We start from the raw sequence: 22,991 nt of genomic DNA, 5'->3' as shown, positions 1-22,991 counted from the left end.
TAAATGGGGCGGAAACATGGAGGGGGCTACCTAAGGAGCCGGGACCTCTAACCTGATGGTGCGCGCAAACTGGCAATGACGTGTTACTAGGAGAAGCTGGGGGCTATGAACTCTGTGCTAGGAGCAGAGACTGAAGTCTGGAGAGTCAGGGCGACATGTACCTAAGCAGTATCTAGTATCTGATGTTTAGAGAACATGTTGATAGAATCCAAAAGTTATCGGGGTAAAGGCTAACAGACTCTAAGACTGGAGCATGCATTATTCTACATGTAGTGCGTGATGAAGAATATTAAATGACCATTAAATGCAGTATTTCTCTTACATGGAGACGTAAAGGCTAGATAATGACGGAAACTATTGATGCGATTCAGTAGCTTAGGAATGCAGAGAAGGAGGGCTGGACTGATAACTAGGATCATAACATACTCTTGGCAGACTCAGAGGCAGAGCCAGGCTGAACCGGGCACTGCGAGGCAGGAAGTAAGTGAAGGGTCAGGAACACAGGTGGGGGCTGTATCGCTCCTCAGCGAGGCTCAGGAGACAGGAGCGCTGGGACGCTCCAGGGCAGCCATGCGCTCTACAAGTCCAATTCAAATCAAATCAAATCAAATCAATCTAGTAAACTACTAGATATGGAACTAGCGTTATTTGAGAGAACTAGTTCGTGTAGGCTAACAATTCCTGCTTGCCGCCTTCGCGTACTGTATTACAGAGCGCATGCGCGAGCCGAACACTCAACTTGTGTTTGGGCCGCCGCGCATGCGTGTTGGATCCTGCCCTCATGATACACTACCTCTGTGCAGTAATCCTAACAGCGCACGTGCAAGCCTCTTGACTTTAGCTTCGGCTCGGCACATGCGCTGTAATGTAGTCAACTGTCGGTGTGTCGCGCATGCGTCGGTAGTCTTACAAGCTCCGAGCATGCGCTTCTTCGAACACGACATAATTGAAGGAGTTGATTGATTATTTAATGCGCAAATTGGCGCGTTTGGCCAATGAGATAGGGTATAAAAGGGCGTGCCCCCTTCCTATCCGTCACCTCCACACCCTCTTGGACGCTCGCCTGAGGTACCGACGGATAGGTAGGTGGGCTCGCTCCTTCTGTACTTTGCTATCCTTTTGATTATCTATATACCTTGTTCCTAATGGCATTTGAGTTTCATCATCATTAGGCTGTAGGTTATAGCTTACAGTTTCTACTACCTCCTACAGCTAGCCTTTTTTGACAAGGGGGAGCCATTTTACTTTTTTAAGACAACTGAGTTATGTTTAATAAAGGACATACAATCTAAACATAGCAAGACTTTGCTTTAGAGCTTGTTCATAATGCAAAGCCTTATAGTATAGCTATGTCTCCTATTTTTACAGAGCGGGGCCTCAACTTCCCGAGTGGGTGCCGGGTGATGTGAGGTTACTTCCCACATAATGCTGGGTGAGTACACTTTTTTCAAAATTAGTAAGCATTTTTGTTAACTTTTGTATCAGGAGAACATTCTGTCTCTTGATACAGTGGTGAGAATATTCATTCACCACTCTACGTGTGTTGTCTGTCGTGTGTTGCGTTACTTGTGGAAGACTAAGGATAACAGTTCTCACATTACGCTTTTTGTCTGTATTTGTTTCCTTAGGAAAGGACGATTCATTTATAGTTTCCTCCAATTAACATTGGGGCTCCAAGTTCCTGGTAGGAGTACTGTTTATCATTTAAATTGTCGTTATTACTTTCTATATTTGCAGTTGCCTCTCTTTGACATCATGGTCCTGACGAAAGCTGGGTAATATCCTTTACAGCTGAAACATGTTGACCACACTGCTCAGCGCTACATCATAGTTATATTTTCGAACTATACAGCGCTTGTTTTAATCATGACACTAGAACAGTGCCTAATAAACATATTTTCTGTTCTGGTAGTTATTTTTAACACTTCTATCACACATTTTTTTCACTGAGCACTGCACACTCATCAATACCACTTCGAAATACACTGTGGCTAGAAGGTAATCACGATTTTCCTGTCTCTACACCATCAATTGATGTGTTGGGTGAGACTTGGAATATACCATCCGTACCCCAGATGATGATCGATCCGCCACAATGGTGGGCTGATGGGAATTTTTTCAGCCGAGTGTAATTCCACTTTACTGTATTCCACGACAGCACACACTTTTTCTGACTAGGTGCCTTCTTTTGTATTTATTGGTATGCTTGTTAAAATACCCCTCACACACAAAAAAAATCCTTTAGTGTCATGCTTCATCATGGGGGTCTTCCCGTCCCTCTACGGGGTGGGGCGTGCTACGACCTACGAACTACGTGGGAGCACTGTTGTTTGTGACGGAGGCTATGTGACAGTGCAGTGTAAGTGATGTCAGTGAAGTGTAGGGACCTAGTTATGTGAGTGTTTGTTAAAAAAGGGTTAAAAATTCCCTGGCTAGTAGAAAAAATATATTTTATTCACTTCTCTGGCTGGGAACGTTAAGAAGGGGGTTTTGGGGTAGAGCGATTAGCTGGCTACCTGGTCTACATGTTTCGTAAGCAGTCCCTGTCCCCTACTGCTTACTCATCAGGACCTTATAGTGGTCCCTACTAAAAAGTACTCGGTTTCTAAAGTAGTAAGCCTACAGTCCTACAAACTAGCAGCAAAAATCGGCTGGTAGTTTGAGCTTCTGGGCATGAGCTGGCCCGGTTGAAGTGTGATAAATTTATCAAAAAAGTGGACCTATTGCAGTCTCTGTAAAGAAAATGGAAAAAAAAGAGAGAAATACACCAGATTTATACAAATATATAGATAATCTGCCATTCAGCACAAGTTAATAACGGTGGCACTGATCTCACTATTTATCGGTATTTGCACGTTTCATAAAGCTTTTTCTCAAAAAACTTCATGTACAGGGGAAAGGTACACTATACCATCCCCTGATTGTTCGTTTGCACTTGGTGACCGAACATCTATCATTCAACCCCACAGATTTAGGGCTGACTTGTATCAACACACACACCCATAACTCAATGCACTTAACAGCAACCCACAGGGCTATGACTGGAGGGACCCGAATCATTGGAGAGAAATATCTTTTAAAAGAGTAATAAAAGTTACTATTAGACAATGGAAAAGGGTTAGGATACATACTACTTTAGCAAACGTTGCATGCCCCATGAGCTGGCAGGCGATAGGTATTCCACTCGGTAATCTGTAAAAGAAAAACGTGCCGTTTGCGTGAAATACAGATGTCATAGTAGTTCGTTTTTACCTGGTGGACCATATTTGTTAAAGACTCATGGTCAGAGTCTGTTACTCACATTTACCGCATAAGTACACTGCCTTAGTCCTACCCGTGCTGCCGCTCCGAGGATTGTTGGCATCTTACTCTTGGCATCACTATAACCTCTGAACTGCATTGTCATCCCAATTGACTTGTGGCGGCAAAACACTAGAGCGCTGACCAAACATGGCCGCCTTTCGCGGAACATCGGGTGGGTTAAATGTACATTAACGGAAGTCTTTCTTCCAAAGTTGTTGTGTGCAATGAAGATTTCTGATATCTCATTTTCATCAATTGTTCTTATTCATAGTGGCCAATGCTCTAACAGGGCTGACAACTGTTTCTAAACAACTTTTAGACTCCACATTAGCATTGAAGCCAGATCGTTCATTTTACCAACCCTGTACAGTTCCGCATGTAGCCCACTGCATACATCGGGCGTACGAACTTTCTACTGTGCCATATCACCGTGGAAACGACTAAGATGTGTTCAAAAAGATTACCTATAAAATGAAACACTCCGCGTGGTAGCACTGCTATGTCTATAAACAGCCCCCTAATAAATATGTAGGCTCCACAAGTAATCGGAAGTCAGCCTGTTCACTCCAGCGTTTTTATGTAGTTCTGAAAGCAGTCCACTATATGCATCAATATACGAACTCTACACTGTGCCACCAACCGCAGATACGAATAGCAACATTTTCCTAAGATTACATTTCAACATACAGGAAACACTTGGTTTCTTTGTGAGCATTGGCCTCTATGAATAAGAACAATTGATGAAAATGAGATATCAGAAATCTTCATTGCACACAACAACTTTGGAAGAAAGACTTCCGTTAATGTACCTTTAACCCACCCGATGTTCCGCGAAAGGCGGCCATCTTTGGTCAGCGCTCTAGTGTTTTGCCGCCACAAGTCAATTGGGATGACAATGCAGTTCAGAGGTTATATTGATGCCGAGAGTAAGATGCCAACAATCCTCGGGGCGGCAACACGGGTAGGACTAAGGCAGTGTACTTATGCGGTAAATGTGAGTAACAGACTCTGACCATGAGTCTTTAACAAATATGGTCCACCAGGTAAAAACGAACTACTATGACATCTGTATTTCACGCAAAGGGCACGGTTTTCTTTTACAGATTACCGAGTGGAATACCTATTGCCTGCCAGCTCATGGGTTATGCAACGTTTGCCAAAGTAGTATGTATCCTAACCCTTTTCCATTGTCTAATAGTAACTTTTATTACTCTTTTAAAAGATATTTCTCTCGAATAATTCGGGTCCCTGCAGTCATAGCCCTGTGGGTTGCTGTTAAGTGCATTGAGTTATGGGTGTGTGTGTTGATACAAGTCAGCCCTAAATCTGTGGGGTTGAATGATAGATGTTGGTCACCAAGTGCAAACGAACAATCAGGGGATGGTATAGTGTACCTTTCCCCTGTACATGACGTTTTTTGAGAAAAAGCTTTATGAAACGTGCAAATACCGATAAATAGTGAGATCAGTGCCAGCGTTATTAACTTGTGCTGAATGACAGATTATCTATATATTTGTATAAATCTGGTGTATTTCTCTCTTTTTTTCCATTTTCTTTACAGAGACCGCAATAGGTCCACTTTTTTGATACATTTATCACGCTTCAACCGGGCCAGCTCATGCCCAGAAGCTCAAACTACAAGACGATTTTTGCTGCTGGTTTGTAGGACTGTAGGCTTACTACTTTAGAAACCGAGTACTTTTTAGTAGGGACCACTATAAGGTCCTGATGAATAAGCAGTAGGGGACTGCTTACGAAACATGTAGACCAGGTAGCAAGCTAATCGCTCTACCCCAAAACCCCCTTCTTAACGTTCACAGCCAGAGAAGTGAATAAAATATATTTTTTCTACTAGCCAGGGAATTTTTTACCCTTTTTTAACAAACCCTCACATAACTAGGTCCCTACACTTCACTGACATCACTTACACTGCACTGTCACATAGCCTCCGTCACAAACAACAGTGCTCCCACGTAGTTCGTAGGTCGTAGCACGCCCCGCCCCGTAGAGGGACGGGCAGACCCCCATGATGAAGCATGACACTAAAGGATTTTTTTAGTGTGTGAGGGGTATTTTAACAAGCACACTGTGCTCTCATCTTTATCACTCTAAGAGAGAGCTTATTACCTACACCACCCGCATATATAAAAACCCAAAAAATAAAATTACCACCACCACACATTGATAGAATCCTTATGTTTATGCATATTATTTATTATGACCACATAAGGCATAAATCAGGAATATCGAACTAGGGTCCTAGATAGAAATACAACACCAGACTGTGCACGTGATCATGGGGACAGAATCCTTTGTGTGATGTGCACATGACCACTGTAATGTGCACCTGGTCAATTCAGAGCATGTGGCATGGTCACATCTCCTGTGTGCATATGTGTATGTCATGTCACATACCCCACGAGTCATAGGTGGGATGGCATGTGCATCACAGAGTGACCCATTGCCACAATTGTGACATACATACACAGTCTGTGTGCATGTTGTGTTTCAGATGTCTCTGATTCCATGTGCCCAATGGGAGACAGTTTTCACATCCATGTGGTGTGTGCATCAACATTGATGGTGTTTCTATGTTTGTGTCTCACAGAAGTCCATGTATGTCCTGCAGAGACAACAGGGGTCACTACCTGTGGGAGTCATGGTTGTTTAGTGGCATGTCCATAATACGCCATGTCATGCCAGTGTCCATGTGGCAATCCAGGGTCCCTGGGAATCTACCTCATGAAGAGCTGTGATGCCTGGGACACATCTGTCCTCACTTGTCACTGTGGTGTATGTTTGGGCCGTGACAGCAGTACATAGGTAATGTTACACAGCCTAATGATGTGCCATAGCACAACATTGAATTTGTTGTGTACACATTTTGAACTGAGATGTTAGATGATGGGCATGTTGGTGATATATATGTCCATACACAACGGCACAGACATCAAGTACTTGTGTCTCGTCATGGCGTTGCATGTGATGTTGAGTATGGTCAATGCAACATAGGTGTGGGGACTGACAATTTTTCTTTGCTCCCCTATGTGCTGCAGGGCACCAGCTGCCCACAGACCGTTCCCTGACCTTGCAACCATGGTGGAATGTGACTGCATCCGAAGGTACCGCTTCATCAGGACGCTGTTTGAGGAATTAGGGGGGTGGTTGGACCCATATTTGAACCTGGCCGGACATACCCTACATCGCTGACCCTCAAGGTGAAGGTGATGGCAGCTCTACACTTCTTTGCCACTGGTGGGATATCACAGACCATGTTCAGCTGTGTGCTACGAGATGTGTTGGAGGCAATGTTAATTTTCTTGAACCACTACATCTATTTCCCTAAACCACGGCAACTCGCTGACGTCAAGAGTGACTTCTATGCACTGGGGAGGATGCCACATTTCATTGGCTCCATTGATGGGACACATGTGGCTTTGGTACCACCACAGGCACAGGAGCAGACATACAGGAACAGGAAACATTTCCACTCAATCAATGCTCTGGTGGTATGTCTGGTGGATATGACCATTTCTCATGTGTGTGTACGTTTCCCTGGGTCTGCACACGATGCCTACGTCATTTATTTTATTTATTTATTTTGAAAGTTTTATATAGCGCGAACAAGATCTTCGCAGATATCAGAGCGCTTTACAGAGGAGGGGAGCATGTATACGCAGATACATCAATCATGTTAGGAGTACATCGAGGTGATATCATAAAACAATCAAGTAAATCAATTTCAGAGTCAACATAAAATACAAGGGTTCGAACAAGTAGTACAGATGAGTATCGAGTCTTTGTAGTTTTCCCCAATAGTCGTTCAAGTGTATTTAGCCATGAGGATTGCTTTTACTTCTCTCTTGAACAGTATGGTAGAGGTGATGAGCCTAGTTTCAGGGGGGAGCGAGTTCCAAATCCTGGGGGCCATTCCTGAGAAGGAGCGTTTATAGGTTTTTTCCTTGCGGAATCTTTTAGGCTTTAGCAAAAGATTGTTTGTGCCTCTAGTGTTCCTGGAGCCTCCAGAAATCGTCAGCTTCTGAGCGAGGTATCTAGGTGAGCTCAGGTGTACAGCCTTGTGGGTCAAACAAGCGATTTTCAGGTGTATTCTGGCTTCAAACGGCAGCCAGTTCAGGGATTTGAAGTCGGGGGAAATGTGCGAGTGTTTTTTTGATCCAGTGATAAGTCTCGCTGCGGCGTTTAGAGAGGCTCTTATGGGTGCCGTAGTAGCTAGGGGGAGACCGCAGAGGGCGGTGCTGCCATATTCTATTTGAGGTATGACTAGTGATTGTACCGCAGTTTGGAAGTCTTTGGCTGGAAGGAAAGGTTTAAGTTTCCTGAGGGTGTTGATTTGGTAGTTTGCTCCCTTAGTTGCTTTGTTGATGTGTTCCTGCATGCTGAGATTGGTGTCAAGTGTTATGCCCAAGGATTTCGCTGAGTCCACGATGGTGGGTTGGACATTGAGTGCCGTTAGGTCTTTAAGCCACATTTGCACGGTAGTGATCTTCGCGGGAGGTGCGATCAGGAGGAACTCTGTTTTAAGGGCATTGAGTTTGAGATGATTAGCGGCCAGCCAAGATTGGGTGCTTCTGATTGTTGAGTTCAAAAGCGTGATGTCTTTGGGTGATTGTAGTTTGAGATAGAGTTGGGTGTCATCAGCATACATGTGGAAATGTACATTGGATTCTTGCAGCAAGGTGGTGAGAGGTTCCATAACTAGGTTGAACAAAGTTGGGGATAAGGAGGATCCTTGTGGTACGCCTAGCGATACAGGTCTTGGTGCGGACATCAAGTTGTTGCTCTTGAATTTCTGCGACCTGTTATGCAGAAAAGAAGTGAACCATTTGAGCACAGTTCCATATAGGCCCATTCTTGTGTTTAATAGTTCGAGTAGGTTCTCATGTTTGACGGTGTCAAATGCGGAGGAGAGATCAAGGAGGATGAGGAGGCAGGTATCGTTATGATCTAGTATTTGGAGGGCGTCATCGATTATGTGAATCATGGCAGTTTCCGTACTGTGATTGGCTCGGAAGCCTGATTGGTGAGAGTTGAGGAGATCAAATTGATTAATATGTTTAGTCAATTGTATTTGTGCGCATTTTTCCAGCAGTTTGGCAAGAGTCGGAATGTTGGTAATGGGACGGTAGTTGTTTAGGTCAGAAGGGTCGGCTGTAGGTTTCTTTAGCAAAGGTGTTACTTGTCCAACTTTGAGGGAGTCGGGAATGATCCCTTGTTGAAGTGAGCTGTTAATGATTTTGGTCCAGAGTGGAAGGAGCGACGGGGTAAGGACTTTTACAGCATTAGCAGGAAGGGGGTCCGTGAGGTGATTGGATGGTTTCAGAGTGCTGAGCAGTTTGCCAATTTCTTCTTCCGTGTAGGTGACAAAGGTTGACCAGGTTGCATTGTTTTTTGGTTTAGTGGGTGTTATGTAGTGGGGTTTGGGATAGAGGCTTGCGTCCATGAGGAGATCATTCTTTATGTTATCCGTTTTTTGGTTAAAGAAAGAGGCGAAGTCTTCTCAGGAAGGGGCATTGCACATAGTGTTGAGAGGTTGGGGTTGTTCTTTGGTTTGTGAACGGATAAGCTCAAACAGCTTTCTCGGACGGTTTTTGGCTTGGTCTAGCTGACGGCTGAAGAAGTCTGATTTTGATCGTTTTATTTTCCTGAAGTAGGCATTTCTCTTTTTCTTCAGGTTTTTTAGGTTCAGTGCAGAGGGGGCTGATCTCCAGGAGCGCTCTGCCAATCTCATGGCACGTCTATCGTCATTGAGACTCCCGTCATACCAGGGATTGGAGATTTTTGTGGTGGCTTTTTTTAGCTGCAAGGGCGCGACTTCATTAATTATTGCGGTCATATTGTTAAGATAGTGATCAGTCAAGGATTGGACGTCCTTCACGCCAGCCGGAGGAAGTAGTAAGTTGTAGCTGTTGGAGGGCAGAGAGTTTGAGTTTAGCTTTTTCATGTCTCTTTTCCAGACTTTGGGCCTGGCGGATTGGATAGGGTTAAATTTAACTTTTTCATTGATGAAGAACGTGATGATATGATGGTCCGACCAGTCACAGGGTTGGATAAATTCGAGTTGGATAGCGGCCTCTTTGGAGATGATAAGGTCGAGGATAGAGCCTTTCTTGTGTGTTGGACTGTTGCATATTTGTGCAAGGTCAAGGGCGTTGAGGAAATTCTTCAGACCTTTTACCACCGCATCATTATGATCATTCCAGTGGAGGTTGACATCCCCAAGGTATATTTGTGTGAGTTGCCGCCCGGCGTTGGTTGAGATCATGTCCATGATTTGTTGGGAGAAGGTGAGGTTGTCACCGGGTGGGTGGTAAACGCCGTGAAGAGTGCAGATCGGTTTGCCCTGACTGATAATATCTAGGTTGATGTATTCACAGGACGATGGGGAGGGCGGGGAAGGTGAAGATACTTTCAATACAGAGAGGTTGCTCCTGTATATACATGCGATTCCGCCACCTTTTTTATTGCCAGACCTGTCGAGTCTAGTGATGAGGTAGTTGGGGGGAACCAGAATGTCCATTATAGGTGTAGAAGACTCTGTTAGCCATGTTTCAGTCATGATGATTAAGTCCAGATCCAATTTTAGGATGAGATCGGCGATAGCGGCGGAGTGTCTAGCGGCTGATCTGCAGTTTAGGAGAGTGCATTTGAGACGGGGTGTGTCGAGGGTGGAAGGGTGCTCTAGGGCGAGGGGGACTTTACTCAGGTTACTATGGATAGCGACTCTGTTGTTCAGTGTGGGGGGTCTAAGGGGATTGGAGTGAATCGTAGGTATGGCAGTGAGTGTGTCGGGTGTGTTGCTGAGGGGAGCTGGGTCATAGGAGCGGAGGAGGGTGATTGTGTCTAGGTCCGAAAGAGGGTTGCAGGAGCGACGGGGGCGGTTTTCACGATTGTGAACAGGGATTGAGGTCCAGTGTGGTGGAAGTCGAGTGCGTGAGTTCGCCGCCCGGGTGGAGGACCAGTTGGGAGGGGAGGTGATGGTGGAGACGCGTGAGTGGTGTCTGGGGTGTGTGCTGAGTAAATGTTTGATGATGTGAATGTCTTGTTTGATCTGTTGGAGAGTGTTGGGTGGGGGGTGGCTGGAGTGTGATAGACAGAGTAGTTGTTGTTTGATGCTGTACATGTCTTCTTTGAGTTGGAGGAGGGAGGCCGTAATGTGGTCCACTGAGGGACATGTGTTGGAGGTGGGGATGGGAGGGTCAGGCGTAGATGACATAGGGGGGAGGTTGGTGGTGTGGATGAGAGTATTGGTGGTGGGCGTAGAATGCATGGTGGAGGATGGGCGTTTATTAGTGGTGAAGAGGGTGGAGGTTGGGTGATGGGGGGTAAGACTGGGGGGGGTAGTGGGATTGTAGATGGTTCTATTTAGAGAGGGTCGAGTTGAGCTGATGGAGGTGGAGTGTTCTGTGTGGTTAGTTAGTGGGAGGAAGTGGGGGCTGAGAATGGGTGAGGATAAAGGGTGGGGTTTGCCTTTGTGTGTGTCGGTCTGATGTTGATCTAGGATAGGCGGGATGCGGGTGGGAGCAGTGGTATCATGGGTGAGAGGAACGGGGATGAGGGCTGGTGTGTAGGTGGAAGGAGTGGGGTTGTTGTTGTAAGAGGAAGAGGGATCTATGTCTGTGCTTGAGGGATGTGGGATAGCTATGGTAGGTGGGGGAATGACTAAGGTGCCGGGAATAGAGGGGTGGTGCATGTCTTTTTGGGTGGGAGCTGTGGTATCAGGGGTGGGAAAGTGGATGAGGGCTGGTGTGTGGGGGGAAGGGGTGAGGTTGGTGTAAGAGGGTGAGTAATCTATGGCTGTGCTCGACGGGAGTGAGGTAGGTATGGTAGGTGGGTGAGTGACTGGGGTGTCGGGAGTAAAGGAGAGGCGCATGTAGTTTAGGGGTTGGGGTGGATTAGAATGGGTGTGGTTTGAGGCTGCGGTGTCAGGGGTGACGGGAATGGGTGTGGTATGGGAGGGTGACAGGGTGAGGTTGTAGGGGGGGAGGGGGTATCGCTGGAATGTGTGGGTGAGGGATCTATGTCTGTAAATGTGGAGTGCGCGATAGCTACCTTAGGTGGGTGAATGTCTAAGGTGCCGGGGATGGAGGGAAGGTGCGTGCCGTTTTGTGGTTGAGCTAGGTTAGGAGGGTTGTGGTTGGGGGCTGTGAGTTTAGGAGTGATGGGCCTGCGGATGCTATGAGTGGGTGTCCGATGACTGGTGAGGTGCTGTTTGAACGTGGGGAACAGATTGTCTAGTAGTTCCAGGTTCTTGTCTGTGGATTGAATTAGGATAATCCCATTATTGTATATAGTGATGGTTGTTCTGCCAGGGAAAAGTTGTGATGGGGTGATGGTAAGTTTTAGGCCATGCGAGAAATTCCTGGAGGTGGAGACGGAGAGTAAGGTGCGGAACGTGTTTCTCCATTGGGCTCTGCGTGTGGTGTGGAAGATAATATCAATGTTCAGTGAACCATTGACTGGTGAGAAGTAGGTGTCTGCACACGGAGTTTCAGGGTGGGACCTCAGGAAGTTGTGTTTAAAGCGTTTAGCGGCCTTTTTAGTGAGTGCTGGTGGGTAGTTGATTTTATATGTGTGTTTGCCGACGGGTTCCATAATGGGAGAACAGTCTAGATAGGTGTAGGGGGGGGTGTAGGAAGGAGGGTGTAGTAGGGAGGGTGCACTGTCCTAGACAGTTGCGAGGGCCTAAGGTGATACTAGTGCGTTCACAGTAATGCTATGTGCAGAGTACAGCCGACGAAAATAGTGAGATAATTGGGAGAGACACTAGTGAGCTGCCAAGGTATTTGAGGTAGTAGTTGGTGCGTGCAAGAACAACTGACACTAGTGAGTTGCCAAGGTAATTGAGGTAGTACTCGGTGCATACGAGATTAACACTTGATATGGGTGCGAGTTGCACAAGTATAGGGTGCGCACTAAGGATATGAGGGAGCAGAATAAAGTGAGCAGTTAACATATATGCGATAGTAATCAGTGTATATGGGAAGGGACAATGTGATTGCAGGTTACATCAGTGACAAGACTATGTGAGAGAAAGCCGACAGTACGATTAGGAATAGGGGTGAGTTTGATGTAGGTTATAAACAAGTGCTGAACAAGTAGCAGTATAATACTGACTAATACTGGAATAAACCCTGAGCAAGCCGTAATAATATCTATATCTGGGCCACGATGCCAGTGATGATGATGAGGAGGGTGATGTCCGCACACAGCTCATCAACAACTTCTTCAGCTGAATGTAAGTGTACAGGGATGTTATGTCACTTTCTAGAGTCATGAGGAGTAGTCGCATCCCGAGGCTGATGGGACAGATGCAGAACCAACGTGCCTGGCTTGTCAGTGTGTACCGACGTTTTACCATTGTGTGTGTTGGGCAACGTTGTATTCCACCTTCTCTTTCGGCTCATCTAATGTGCAATTGTCTGTCTGTAGGTGACTCCGGATACCCCAACATGCCGTGGTTGCTGACACCACTCAGGAACCCTGTGACACCAGCCGAGATGCGCTAAAATGAGGCATATGGTCGGACCAGAAGAGTGATTGAGCGGACATTTGGACTCCTGAAAAGCCACTTCCGATGCCTGGACAAAACAGGAGGAGCCCTCCCATATGACCCTGCAAAGGTGTGCAAAATCATCATAGTCTTCTGCATGCTACACAACCTGAAAGTGCGGAAAGAATTGCCTCTCATCCGGGATGACGATGACCAACATCCGCCACCTGTGGAGGATCATGGCCTGGGCCACGATGCCAGTGATGATGATGAGGAGGCTGATGTCCGCACACAGCTCATCAACAACTTCTTCAGCTGAATGTAAGTGTACAGGGATGTTATGTCACTTTCTAGAGTTTAAAACTCAAAAGAAACGGGTAGTAAACAACTGCTACTCCCTGACCTGATGCACTGCTGAAATATATTCAACTACTGATCAAAATGAATTTACAATTTTTACTCAATTTGTCATCAATTTATCTTGGTTTTTATTCACCATATTTCTTTTTCTGATGCAAACATAATTTCTTCACTTTTTATCTGATCGTATTTTAAATTCCATATCAGACATTTTTCATTGCCTATACATTTAATCTTTGGTGTGATGCTTCTCACACTTTAACACATCCCATAACAAATGTTATCGACGATTGAGGAATGATTGGCCCGATGCATTTCGGGACCCTGTCCCTTCTTCGGGGGCCTTCCTGTGAATCAAATACATATGTATCACTTACTGTTTCACTTTTCGATATTTACATCTTGACATTTGATCTAAGGTTACTTTTCAGTTTCAAATCAACCACCAATGATATTTGTGTAGTTCTATCTCCTCACATTGCATTCTTAACTGTGGAGTTAATTTATGATGATAAACAAATATTGCACCGGTGCTCACTGAATCAAAATTCAATCTTATTTCTTGGTTTTGCACACGTGTTAAAACAAATACTGCATTCGGTATGTTTTTCATATTGCATTACATTAATGACTGTCAGTTATAAGATGAGTGGTTAAAGAAGATTAAACATTGCATTCCCTTTGTCCCAAACAGATGCCCGTGGTCGTTAAACATGACGAATTTAAGTGTGGGGTAATTTACCTTATCGTATGCTTTAAGAGTTCTTGTAGGTTAGGTTTCACTCTTATTGTGCATCTACAGGGAAGCTGTAAAATATAGTAAACCCGTTGAAATGCTACTATGCATCTGATAATCCACAGTTAAATATGGTCTCTACCGAGCGAGTCTTACCGCGTTGAATTGCTTGTTCCGCGAATATTTGCAAATGATGGATGAATGCTCCGTTCTCAGCACTTTCGCTCTGCGTTTTACCTACAGGGGTAACATGGAGTTAGATTCAAGGTTAACTCCTGTGTGATCTGAGATACTGTGAGACCTCTAGGGTTATCATGGTGTATTCGCTTACCGACTGACGTTCGTATTCTCGGCTTGCTTGTAGGACTCGGTGATTCGATCTGCTACTCTGTAATCGCGTACCAAAATCTCGAGGGATTTGGACGCGCAGCTTTCTTTTAAAGTGTTTTGCTGTCTACTGCCTGAGTTTATAGTTTTGTGATGGACGCCATCTTAGAGTGGTGTGAGCGTGCACAGATAATGTGGCATTTTAGTTTAATAAAGGGTGAAAATTGCACTATGGGCCTACTAATGGTCACAATCTAAAAAGGATAAGAACGCTCTGTTAATTGTGAGAGCATAACCAGATTAACGCGAAGACCCTGAGTTCGAGCGTAGACAACCTCGTAAACAGCGGTATTGGTGCATGATAAATGTCATGAAACGGGTGTATATGTATATAACATAAAAGCGGGATCTGCTTTCTCACTGATAATCGATAGAATGTAAGAAGGATAATTACACTATTATTCATCCTTTGTTAGAACAGGTTGAATTGCGAGCCTGGTAAATGTAGGCTCTGTGAGTATTGCTGTTATATTTATGCCCATTGTTTGAAAAGACTTCATCTTAACATCATTTAAAGAACATCTAAAGGTATTGTACATGTATTTCCAAGATGAATGGCTATATGTGTGATTCATCCTGCCTGTGCAAATTATACCGGTGCAAATTATATATCATTCTGTATTTACATTCATGATCAAAAACTCCATTCTCATAAATCAACTATAAAAACTTATATGAAACATGCCATATCCAGTTTGTCATTTAACCCTAATGGTTCGATGGTTTGACATTTTTTAATTAGCATTACCTCCCTTTGGGACAGGAATTTTTGATTATCCCTTCCTGGTTTTATTTCAATTTTCTCAATCACTAAAAATCTTAACTGAGAGATGTTGTGATGCTTTTCTAGCCAGTGAGTTGCTAGGTTGGAGGTGGTGTTCTTATTTCTTATCGTACTTTTATGCTCTCCAATTCTAATTTTCACTTTTCTCTCCGTTTTTCCAATATACATGAGTCCACACGGACATTTTATGCTGTAAATGACAAAGTTGGCGTTACAGTCTGCTGTTAGTTTTAGGGGTATTTGTTCTCCTGTTCTCGATGAGATACAAATGATTGTTGCATAACGTTATTGCAGTGGATGCAATTGTTGCATTTCTTCATTCCTTTGTATTGCGATGTTTCTTTCTTGCTTTTATGTTTCAGTTCCTCCTTTAAATTCCTGCTTCTGGTATATGCAAAAATTGGTTTGTCTTGAAATATATTATGAAAATCCTCATCTTGTTGTAGCAGTTCCCAGCGTTTCAGTATAATTTTTTTGATTTTTCTGGATTTCGTTGAGTACTTGGAAACAAAAACGTTGTTAGGCTTTAGTGATGGTTTTCTAGTGCTTTTGAGCAGACTTTCTCGACTAAGTTTGTTTGCCTTTTCTTCTGCTTTATTAATACTCATCGTCGAATATCCTCTTTGTTTAAATCTAGTTTTGATCCTCTGCATATCTTCTTCCAGAGCTTCGATTGTAGAACATATTCTTTTGCTTCTTAGCATTTGTGAAAATGGTAAATTTTCTATGAGTTGAGGTGAATGGAAGCTGCTAGACAGTAATGTATTGTTCCTGTCAGTTGGTTTGACATATGTTTGTGTTTGTATTTCGTTTTCTCTCTTGGTTATTTTCACATCCAGGAAGGATATTTCTTTATTGTTTATTGTATGGGTGAATTGAATCCTGTTGTTTTTTTTTATTTAATTCCAAAATGTTGCTTTCAAGTTCCTCTTTTGATCCTCTCCAGATCAAAAATATGTCGTCTATAAATCGACGATACATCAATAGGGAGGTATTCCATTTTGTGTCATTGAGAATATGTTGCTCTTCAAATTGCGCCATGAAAATATTAGCGTATGTTGGTGCTCCTCCAAAACCCATGCTGGTTCCACTGATTTGTAGAAAGAACTTATCTTCAAATTGAAAGTAGCTATGCTGTAGACAGAACAGTAGTAATTCAAGTAAAAAAACTTTATTGACTCTAATGTCCTCTGTTTGCAGTAGTGCCCATTCAATGGCTTCTATTCCTTCTTTTAATGGTATTGACGTATAGAGTGAATTCACATCAATCGTGCAGAGTAACCATTGATCAGTGTTTTCCATTGTTAATGTTCCTAGTAGATTGAGAAATTCTGTGGTGTCTTTTATGTTGGTTTTCCACTGGTTGACAAATTTTTGAAGGAAAAAGTCTATATATTTGCCTAGGGGCTCAAATATTGATCCTACTCCTGAAACTGTCGGTCTGAACGGTGGATCTTTCAAATTTTTGTGCACCTTTGGGAGCATATACAAATGTGGTTGTCTAAGTTCTGTTTCTGAAAGAAATTGTAGAGTTTTTGTTGTAATCCAACCCATGGTGAAGGCGTTTCGAATTATTGATTCTAGCGTTCTTTTTATTTCATTTGTGGGATCCATATCCAGTGGTGAATATGTTGTCTCATCCTTTAGATGTTCTTCAACTTTCCTTCGGTAAAATGTGGCGTCCATAATAATCAGGGCTCCTCCTTTGTCTGCTCTTTGGAATTCTAGGTTGTCCATTTACGCTAATTGTTGGAGAATTTTCCTTTCGAGTTTGGAGAAATTAGTTTTGCTTTTGGTTTGAAAATTTAACTTTTGAAGGTCTTGCAAAACTAACTTTTCAAACATGTCGATAGTTTTGTGTGATGTAGGAGCTGTGAACTTGCTCTTGGGTTTGCACTCTGTGTATTCCTTGGTGGTTGCTGGTGTGGAGTCTGGTAATACATTGCTGAAAAAATGGCGTAGTCTGATAGTTCTCATAAATTTAAAAAAAGCTATTTCTGTCTCTGGTAGGTTAGAGTTTTAAGTAGGTACAAATGATGTTCCTTTGTTCAGTACTTCTATTTGCTTTTTGCTTAGTGGAATTGACGAAATGTTTATTACAATGTTTTCCCGCTCCTCAGATAAGGTGTTTTCTTTTCTTTTGGTTTTTCCTCTCCTGGTTTTTGTACGTTTGTACCCGTTTTTTGGGTTGTTCGATCCAGTGGTTGGGTTGTTTCTTGATCCTGTAACAAAAAAGGATCTGTTGCTGTTACTCCTGTTTGTTTTGCTTGTTCTTGTGTAGTTGCGATTGCTGGTTCTCTGCTTTGGATTGGTGCTCTAGATGCAGCTATATCACTGTCTGACACAACACTTTCATTAGAAGATGTGTACTGCTTCTTTTGCGGCCTTCTTTGAGCGTACATCTCTGCCCATGTATATACCTCATTTAAGCGGTAATCTATGGTATCTCTCTTGAATTTTCTCAATTTTCTCTCTTGTAGATCTTTTTCGTATTGTTCAAGTCTCTTGTTGATTACCTCAAGGTTTTGTTTCCATTCTTCGTTTTCAAATCTTTTAGATAAATCTCTTTGGAGATTGAAAATCTCTTTTTCTAGTTCTTTTATAGTCTTCGCTAACTCTTCTACTATTAGAAGGATCAAATCCAAGGAACATTTGTTTAGTACTGAATACCACTTGTCCATGAATATTTTGTTGTGTTGTAATCTAAACAGGAGTGGTTTGATAGCTAGTCTTAGTCCTCTTGGAATTCGCTGATGTTTGTGGTATTGAATGAGTGTGGTTGCGTGCAGACGTTGATTCAATTCTCTGCGCATAATGAACTCCATGTGTTTCAATTGTTGTATTGCCGAACCTTGGTGGGACTCGAAACTTTTTGTGGCCTTGATTAAAACATAAATTTCTTTTGCTTCATCTTCTGTGAAGGCTCTTGTATTTGCTCTATTTTCTGTGGTGCTTGCTATGCTGTCGAAAGTCGACATAATGTTATTTCGGGTGCACTGGCCTAGGGTGGCAGTTAGGGTACTAAACTTTAAGATAACGTAGGCACCTGGCACACCTAATTGTTTATAGGGTTTTGTCTAATTTTGATACTTATTATTGCTACACTTTCTTCCACCTATTGCGTGCCATCAGGTGTCATGGGGCTGCCAGTCCCCTATGTGTATAGAACTCAAAAGAAACGGGTAGTAAACAACTGCTACTCCCTGACCTGATGCACTGCTGAAATATATTCAACTACTGATCAAAATGAATTTACAATTTTTACTCAATTTGTCATCAATTTATCTTGTTTTTTATTCACCATATTTCTTTTTCTGATGCAAACATAATTTCTTCACTTTTTATCTGATCGTAATTTAAATTCCATATCAGACATTTTTCATTGCCTATACATTTAATCTTTGGTGTGATGCTTCTCACACTTTAACACATCCCATAACAAATGTTATCGACGATTGAGGAATGATTGGCCCGATGCATTTCGGGACCCTGTCCCTTCTTCGGGGGCCTTCCTGTGAATCAAATACATATGTATCACTTACTGTTTCACTTTTCGATATTTACATCTTGACATTTGATCTAAGGTCACTTTTCAGTTTCAAATCAACCACCAATGATATTTGTGTAGTTCTATCTCCTCACATTGCATTCTTAACTGTGGAGTTAATTTATGATGATAAACAAATATTGCACCGGTGCTCACTGATCAAAATTCAATCTTATTTCTTGGTTTTGCACACGTGTTAAAACAAATACTGCATTCGGTATGTTTTTCATATTGCATTACATTAATGACTGTCAGTTATAAGATGAGTCGTTAAAGAAGATTAAACATTGCATTCCCTTTGTCCCAAACAGATGCGCGTGGTCGTTAAACATGACGAATTTAAGTGTGGGGTAATTTACCTTATCGTATGCTTTAAGAGTTCTTGTAGGTTAGGTTTCACTCTTATTGTGCATCTACAGGGAAGCTGTAAAATATAGTAAACCCGTTGAAATGCTACTATGCATCTGATAGATCCACAGTTAAATATGGTCTCTACCGAGCGAGTCTTACCGCGTTGAATTGCTTGTTCCGCGAATATTTTCAAATGATGGATGAATGCTCCGTTCTCAGCACTTTCGCTCTGCGTTTTACCTACAGGGGTAACATGGAGTTAGATTCAAGGTCAACTCCTGTGTGATCTGAGATACTGTGAGACCTCTAGGGTTATCATGGTGTATTCGCTTACCGACTGACGTTCGTATTCTCGGCTTGCTCGTAGGACTCGGTGATTCGATCTGCTACTCTGTAATCGCGTACCAAAATCTCGAGGGATTTGGACGCGCAGCTTTCTTTTAAAGTGTTTTGCTGTCTACTGCCTGAGTTTATAGTTTTGTGATGGACGCCATCTTAGAGTGGTGTGAGCGTGCACAGATAATGTGGTACCCTAACTGCCACCCTAGGCCAGTGCACCCGAAATAACATCATGTCGACTTTCGACAACATAGCAAGCACCACAGAAAATAGAGCAAATACAAGAGCCTTCACAGAAGATGAAGCAAAAGAAATTTATGGTTTAATCAAGGCCACAAAAAGTTTTGAGTCCCACCAAGGTTTGGCAATACAACAATTGAAACACATGGAGTTCATTATGCGCAGAGAATTGAATCAACGTCTGCACGCAACCACACTCATTCAATACCACAAACATCAGCGAATTCCAAGAGGACTAAGACTAGCTATCAAACCACTCCTGTTTAGATTACAACACAACAAAATATTCATGGACAAGTGGTATTCAGTACTAAACAAATGTTCCTTGGATTTGATCCTTCTAATAGTAGAAGAGTTAGCGAAGACTATAAAAGAACTAGAAGAAGAGATTTTCAATCTCCAAAGAGATTTATCTAAAAGATTTGAAAACGAAAAATGGAAACAAAACCTTGAGGAAATCAACAAAAGACTTAAACAATACGAAAAAGATCTACAAGAGAGAAAATTGAGAAAATTCAAGAGAGATACCATAGATTACCGCTTAAATGAGGTATATACATGGGCAGAGATGTACGCTCAAAGAAGGCCGCAAAAGAAGCAGTACACATCTTCTAATGAAAGTGTTGTGTCAGACAGTGATATAGCTGCATCTAGAGCACCGATCCAAAGCAGAGAACCAGCAATCGCAACTACACAAGAACAAGCAAAACAAACAGGAGTAACAGCAACAGATCCTTTTTTGTTACAGGATCAAGAAACAACCCAACCACCGGATCGAACAACCCAAAAAACGGGTACAAACGTACAAAAACCAGGAGAGGAAAAACCAGAAGAAAAGAAAACACCTTATCTGAGGAGCGGGAAAACATTGTAATAAACATTTCGTCAATTCCACTAAGCAAAAAGCAAATAGAAGTACTGAACAAAGGAACATCATTTGTACCTACTTACAACTCTAACCTACCAGAGACAGAAATAGCTTTTTTTAAATTTATGAGAACTATCAGACTACGCCATTTTTTCAGCAATGTATTACCAGACTCCACACCAGCAACCACCAAGGAATACATAGAGTTCAAACCCAAGTGCAAGTTCACAGCTCCTACATCACACAAAACTATCGACATGTTTGAAAAGTTAGTTTTACAAGACCTTCAAAAGTTACATTTTCAAACCAAAAGCAAAACTAATTTCTCCAAACTCGAAAGGAAAACTCTCCAACAATTAGCGGAAATGGACAACCTAGAATTCCAAAGAGCAGACAAAGGAGGAGCCCTGATTATTATGGACGCCACATTTTACCGAAGGAAAGTTGAAGAACATCTAAAGGATGAGACAACATATTTACCACTGGATATGGATCCCACAAATGGAATAAAAAGAACGCTAGAATCAATAATTCGAAACGCCTTCACCATGGGTTGGATTACAACAAAAACTCTACAATTTCTTTCAGAAACAGAACTTAGACAACCACATTTGTATATGCTCCCAAAGGTGCACAAAAATTTGAAAGATCCACCGTTCAGACCGATAGTTTCAGGAGTAGGATCAATATTTGAGCCCCTAGGCAAATATATAGACTTTTTCCTGCAAAAATTTGTGATCCAGTGGAAAACCAACATAAAAGACACCACAGAATTTCTCAATCTACTAGGAACATTAACAATGGAAAACACTGATCAATGGTTACTCTGCACGATTGATGTGAATTCACTCTATACGTCAATACCATTAAAAGAAGGAATAGAAGCCATTGAATGGGCACTACTGCAAACAGAGGACATTGGAGTCAATAAAGTTTTTTTACTTAAATTACTACTGTTCTGTCTACAGCATAGCTACTTTCAATTTGAAGATAAGTTCTTTCTACAAATCAGTGGAACCAGCATGGGTTTTGGAGGAGCACCAACATACGCTAATATTTTCATGGCGCAATTTGAAGAGCAACATATTCTCAATGACACAAAATGGAATACCTCCCTATTGATGTATCGTCGATTTATAGACGACATATTTTTGATCTGGAGAGGATCAAAAGAGGAACTTGAAAGCAACATTTTGGAATTAAATAAAAAAAAACAGGATTCAATTGACCCATACAATAAACAATAAAGAAATATCCTTCCTGGATGTGAAAATAACCAAGAGAGAAAACGAAATACAAACACAAACATATGTCAAACCAACTGACAGGAACAATACATTACTGTCTAGCAGCTTCCATTCACCTCAACTCATAGAAAATTTACCATTTTCACAAATGCTAAGAAGCAAAAGAATATGTTCTACAATCGAAGCGCAGGAAGAAGATATGCAGAGGATCAAAACTAGATTTAAACAAAGAGGATATTCGACGATGAGTATTAATAAAGCAGAAGAAAAGGCAAACAAACTTAGTCGAGAAAGTCTGCTCAAAAGCACTAGAAAACCATCACTAAAGCCTAACAACGTTTTTGTTTCTGAGTACTCAATGAAATCCAGAAAAATCAAAAAAATGATACTGAAACGCTGAGAACTGCTACAACAAGATGAGGATTTTCATAATATATTTCAAGACAAACTAATTTTTGCATATACCAGAAGCAGGACTTTAAAGGAGGAACTGAAACATAAAAGCAAGAAAGAAACATCGCAATACAAAGGAATGAAGAAATGCAACAATTGCATCCACTGCAATAACGTTATGCAACAATCATTTGTATCTCATCCGAGAACAGGTGAACAAATACCCCTAAAACTAACAGCAGACTGTAACTCCAACTTTGTCATTTACAGCATAAAATGTCCGTGTGGACTCATGTATATTGGAAAAACGGAGAGAAAAGTGAAAATTAGAATAGGAGAGCATAAAAGTACGATAAGAAATAAGAACACCAACTCCAACCTCGTGGAGAAGCGTGGCTCAGTGGTTAGAGGCGGCAGACCCGGAAGCTGAGATCGGCCGTGGACCAGGGTTCGATTCCCCGCCTCGGCGGGTCTCGGGCTCAAAAATTCCACAGACTCGATAATTCTCGTTCCGTGCCTACTCGATTCACGGGGTCACACTCTGCGACTCTGGGCAATAGCTTGCTTAATCTCCACTACGGCCCCTCGCGGCGGGATGCCTGGCTTTCACCTTGTGGACACCCTGCCGGGGTATCTCACAGGGGAATACCAGGACGGGTTCCCTAACCAAGCACTTAGATACCGTGTCGGTGATTTGCGCTATATAAATACATGTACATGTACCTAGCAACTCACTGGCTAGAAAAGCATCACAACATCTTTCAGTTAAGATTTTTAGTGATTGAGAAAATTGAAATAAAACCAGGAAGGGATAATCAAAAATTCCTGTCCCAAAGGGAGGTAATGCTAATTAAAAAAGTTTCAAACCATGGAACCATTAGGGTTAAATGACAAACTGGATATGGCATGTTTCATATAAGTTTTT

The sequence above is a fragment of the Lissotriton helveticus genome, chromosome 5_1 (assembly GCF_964261635.1).
Source record: "Lissotriton helveticus chromosome 5_1, aLisHel1.1, whole genome shotgun sequence".
Taxonomy (NCBI): Eukaryota; Metazoa; Chordata; class Amphibia; order Caudata; family Salamandridae; genus Lissotriton; species Lissotriton helveticus.
Note: the sequence above shows the minus strand (reverse complement) of the source record.